This window comes from Phacochoerus africanus, chromosome 6 (genome assembly GCF_016906955.1).
Source record: "Phacochoerus africanus isolate WHEZ1 chromosome 6, ROS_Pafr_v1, whole genome shotgun sequence".
Classification (NCBI taxonomy): Eukaryota; Metazoa; Chordata; class Mammalia; order Artiodactyla; family Suidae; genus Phacochoerus; species Phacochoerus africanus.
The window spans coordinates 46,019,280-46,025,279 of NC_062549.1; positions in this window are offsets into that span (position 1 = coordinate 46,019,280).

Here is a 6,000-nt window from a genome sequence, read left to right on the forward strand (position 1 = left end):
ATCTTTGGAGGAGCCTAAGAGCACCTCAGGCCAGGAGATGCAATGAGTGCAAAGGTAGCCTCTTCTCACCACTAAGCTCCATTGAGAAAGGAGATGAAGCAGCTAGGGCAGGAAAATTGGGGGCAAACTATAAATTGTATCAATATAGAAGCACACTGTATATTTATGGTAACATGGTTTATGCACCCCAAATTTTATACAATCCAAATATTCATGAATAGAGGATTGGTTCAGTAAATTCTGATATATTCAAAAATGCATCAAACCAGTTTAAAACAATATGTAATGTATGATACAATATATAAAAGCATGTAAATATAATGTGACTGAGGATGTGTGTGTGTGTGCATGCTTGTAAGCCCAGAGATTTTGGGAAGAAAAATTACCAAAAGACAATATATTAATGGCTATTTTACCTGAATGATAATATTTCAAGTGACATTTTAGTTTTTTCTTTTTTATTTTATTTTTTATTACTCAAATGCATTTATCACATCTATAGTTGTATAATGATCATAACAATCCAATTTCACAGGATTTCCATCCCAAAGCAGGATCCAAGCTTCATGTGCTGCCCACACCACACCTCACAGCAATGCTGGATCCTTAACCCACTGAGCAAGGCCAGGGATTGAACCTGTGTCCTCATGGATGCTAGTCAGAATCATTTCTGCTGAGCCATGAAGGGAACTCTGACAGTTCATATTAAGAGAGATATTTAAATAATAATAAAATAGTGCATATTATAAATAAGAATAGGAGAATTTCCATTTTGAGTCTGCCATAATCTAGTAGGTTCACTGTGACTCACAAAGTTTGGTATTTGTATCAGTAACCAATATCATCACTTATGGCATTATTATCATATGTAAATTCATTTAATAAAGATCTAAAGATTTAAGCCCACTCTTCTATTCAAGTACTTCTATAGATGTGTCTTCTACTATCTTTATAGGCATTTATTTTGACAAACTATACAATAGGTATTCCTCACACTAACCCTGTTCTTTCCCTTTTCCACACTTTTGCTCCAGCATATCCAACTGTCTAATCTCCCCAATGCCATATCTCCACCCAGGGAACTTGAAATTATCCTTCAGGTGTCAGTTCACATGTTACCTTTGCTTGGATCAATGAACCCATTATGCAGCTTATTGTGACTATTTAAATGCCTCTTCAAATCTCAGTAGAATTCATAATGTTAAAAATCACTAATAACCTTAAATAAAAAGTTAATTTGCTTACATAAAGCATGAATAACTAAATTTGCAGTTCCACACATGCAAATTTATCCTTTCTTGTGACAGAAACAAATCCTGCTTGAAAATGATACTCAAATGCAAACTGAGATAGTGATGCAATTAAAAGTATATTTTAAAGCACTGGAGTTGAATAAGCAAAGTGACATTGTGTTTTTAAAGATTCTTACTATCTCAGGGTGGCTCTCATTTCATTATTGCTATTAGTTTCAAAGCACAGGTAGCATAGTATATACACCACTGTCCTTCCCCTGTCCACTTTTTGCCAATGCAGACTGCATAGAAGTGGAAGGCAGATGAGGGGAATGAAGTTTAGGACTATACCTGCCTGCTGGGAGTGGAGGCCAGCAGACAGTTCCTACTGTCCAGGAGGTATATGACAAGTGGTATCAGAGAGGACCAATATGAAGTGGGGAGGGGATTGAGGTGGAAGAACACTGGTTTCCAAAATGTAGGTTTAGTAAAGCTGTGAGGAGTCTAGGAAGAGTCATCATTCAGAGGCCCAAGCACCCAGCATACATCAAGTAACTCTCAGTCTTGACAAAAAAATAACAATTTATGTGACCAAAGAGATTACTGTGCTAGGGACTATTCAAAGTCAACCTACATCTCATAACTCATTTAACATTCACACACTATGAGGTGGGTATTATTATTATCCCCAGTTTATTCACAAGGAAAATGAAGAAACTTTAGAAAGTTAAATCATTCCAGGGTGTTATAGCTTATCTTGATCTGAAAGAGCTGACTGTAGCACAGTGGTTCTGCCCTTTCCCCTTGGTTTAATGTGGACAACCGCTTTGTCCAAGCTTCTAAGCATCATCACAGCAATATAGTAGCAGCCTTCATCAGGCAAAATCCTGACTATTGGTGGAGGCCCCAAGTTGACAAATTCTGCCCTATCCAGCCTTCCACTCACATCTCCCAGCTCAGTACATTTGGAATTACCCTCAGGTATACTCCCACTGTTCCTACTGGTACTCGTAAGGCCTCCCTAGTCAGGTTCCACTGAGATTGGACCATTACACTGCTTCAGCAGCCATTCTTTGGTTATATGTAATGCAGGGGTGGAGAGAGGTGGTAAGGCAGTCCCAATCAGCCAGGAAGAATCCTCTGTTGAAGGAGGAAGATTTGAACTGTAAGCAGCCAACACCCAAAGCAGTTGGGGAACAGGTGCACCAGCCAGGTAAAGTGAACCTGGGTAGAGTATCCTAGGCATATGCTAGAGACTTTTCTTGAATCTAGTACTGTGCCTGAATTTTCATACTGAGTCCCAGATGCAGTAACCTGTTCAAAGCAATTGTGATACTATCTCTCCATTTTCCAGAGCCCTGCCATACTCTTTAAAGAAGTAATATAAAATAGTAGTTAAGAATGCTTTGATGCAATAGATGCAGGGATAAAAAGGTTCAGAGAAGTGGATATGCTAAAATGGGTTTATTCTGTAAGACTGGATGATTTACCCGCTGATTTCCTTAGGAAGGCTCAAAGAACACTGCATTTATCAAGGCAATAAGAAGTGTTGTGGTAAGGGAGACACAATCTCCATTGACTTATTCAGTAGTGCCTGTCCTCTGGAGGTTGATAGTAGGGGATATTGTTACATAATTAAGTTCCTAAGTAGAAATGAAAATAAAGGATCTCAGAATAGAAGAAGTCAGGCAACAGCATGTAACCATCAGGGACAAAATGCATGTAAATAGTATTACACGGAGCAAGGTCAGGACAGTGGCCAGGGTACTTTAAGAAACTATGGAGATGGTTCATAAAGTCATGGTGTTCTTAGAGGCAAGATATATGAATAGCCAACATAAATACATATACACACACATGCACACACCAAATGATCAAAGGAAAATTATGATCCTTCACCCACTTTTAGACTCATGCCACCCATCAATAAAAAGGCTGATGAGTCCCTTTGAATAAAGAATCCTATAATACCACAATGAGTTGTAATTTCCCAGTGCTTCTCCAAGGTATTTACTGGGTAACTGCTCACTGGTATACTCATATATTTTGACAATTGCTGGATACAGAGTCTGAGCACTGGCACTTGAAATCTCTACATGATATCACAAGCTCCTCCACCCATCTTAGCAGCAGTGAATAAAATCAGATGAGTAGAGAACTGTTTTGTGTATATTATACAGCTAGTTCACTTAGATCCAAAGACCCACCCAGTTGTTATCTCCCCAATTTCCAAATGTACAATAAAAAGAAACATATTTAGTAATTAGCAGAATATTTACAATAATTCCTTGGTTTGTGGAAGAAGAGCTACTGCTAGAGTAGAGAAGACCAAAAGGAATGCTCTGAAACTCCCTCTTTAAAGCCAAAATAATAAATTAAAACCAGTATCTCACCATGAGTGAAATGGCAGGGATGAGTGCCACTTTTAAAGACTTGACGAGTGCAGAAGTAGTGGCTCCATCATATCCCCATTTAATGCATCAGTCTGGACCCTGCAAGCACTGAATAGATATTGTAGATACAGTGGGAACACATTTAGTCAAGCAGCCATCTATGCCAAATATTTTCATTAATAAAAGAGGTCAAAATAACTTCTAATATACGGTTTTTGTCTATTTATCTGACAAATGCTTCCTTCTCCAGCTATTGAGAGGAAGGACAGGGAGTTTCCTTCATGGAACAGTGGAAACAAATCCGACTAGAATCCATGAGGATGTGGGTTCGATCCCTGGCTTCACTCAGTGGGTCGGGGATCAGGTGTTGCTGTGAGCTGTGGTGTAGGTCGCAGATGTGGCTCTGTTCCTGCCATGGCTGTGGCATGGACTGGCTGCTGGAGCTCCGATTAGACTCCTAGCCTGGAAGCTTCATGGGTGCAGCCCTAAAAAGAAAAAAGGGAGAAAAAACTGTTCACACTTAAATGTGAGCGGGATGCATATGAATATGTGCTCGCAGTTTTGGTCCAAGACTAATTGATTCTTTTGATATCTGTTACAATATTGTTTAAGGGACCCTAGCTCATTTAGATATTCCATGGACTATAACATTGGTCTGCCATTTTGCTGACATCACTTTATTTGAAACTTATGAGAAAGAAGTGGCAAGTTGCATGACAAAACTTTGAGTCAGTGGTCTCAGAATATATGCCAATCATCTCCTTCATAATAAAGGTCTAGTTATCTTACCTCATCTCTCTGCCACAAAGAAAGAAGCACAACACTAAATAGGCCTCTTTGGAATTTGAGACCAGCATATATTGCTTTTGAAAATACTATGTCAACTGAATAGTCAGGTTATATGGAAGACTATCAGTTTTTTGCTTGTTTGTTTACTTTTTTGTTTGTTTTATTGTTAGGGCTGCACCTGCTGCATATGCAAGTTCCCAGGTCTAGGGGTTGAATTGGAGCTGCAGTTGCTGGCCTGCACCACAGCCACAGCAACACTAGATCTGAGCCACATCTGTGACCTACACTGCAGCTTGTGGCAACACCAGATCCTTAACCCACTAAATGAGGCGAGGGATCAAACCTACATCATCACAGACACTATTTTGGGTTTCAACCTGCTGATCCAAAACAGGAACTCCTGAAAGACTATCAGTTTTGAATGGGGTTCAGATCAAGAAAGGATTTTTTAATAGGTCTAGGCTGTAGTACAAGCAGGTCTACCAATTGGGTCATATGACTTAAATTCCACAATACTGTATCTGTACAGAATTTCTAACAAGGTCCAACAGGAGAATCACAGTGCAGACACCTAGAGTTCTGGAAGAAAGCCATGTTACCTGCAGCAGATAAGTATATAAAGAATTGAAAATTGACTTTTGGCATATTTCATGGGTCCTAGTGGATACTGAGCTTCTGATTATGGGACATTAAGTGACTATGCATCCGGAGCTATCTATCATCAGCTGAATTCTGGCAGACTCACTATATTATACAATTAGCAGAAATCCACCATAAAATGCAGATGGAGTATCAAAGAGTGGGATGAATCATTCCACAAGGCAAGAATAATCTACAAGGACAGGTAATTCATACATTATGCACCCAGAACTACACCTCTTCCTCAGCTCACACCGTGGCCTTATAGGGCTCCCTAAGATCATCAGATGATAGAGGAGGAAAAAAACCAGGTTTGGTTCACAGATGGCTTAGCTCAGTATGCTCCGCAAGTTGAAAATAGACTGATGATGAAGTACATTCTTACTTAGGGGTGGCTCTGAATAACAGAAGTGAGGTAAGACCTTCCCAAGGGGCAATCTTTTGTACAGAGAACCTTATCATCTATTTCTGTGAAAAGAAAAATGGCCTGAATTAAGAATGTACATAGAATCATAGTATCATGGACTGTGGTGAATAATTTGGCTGATTGGTCAGATATCTGGAAGAAGTAAGGTAAAAGATTGGGAACAAGGAGGCCTAGGAAGGAGTTATATTATTGTACCTAGGGAAATGGGTACAAAATGTGAATAGCTCTGTATTCTACTTTAATGCCCACAAGGATGCATTCAGTGCAGAAGCAAGTGAACAAGATTACTTCCCCACTCTATGCTTATGCAATGGGCTCATTAACATAGTATTCTTGGTTGCAAAATTGGAGGCTATGTATGAGCCAAAAAGTGTAGACACCCTCTTATTAGGGGTGATCTAGCTAATACCACTGTTGAATGTCTGACCTCCCAATAAGAAAGAGCAATCCTGAGCATCTGATATAGTATCATCCCTTAAGGAGACTAATCAGGCAGTTGTCAGCAGAGCTGCATGTTCGA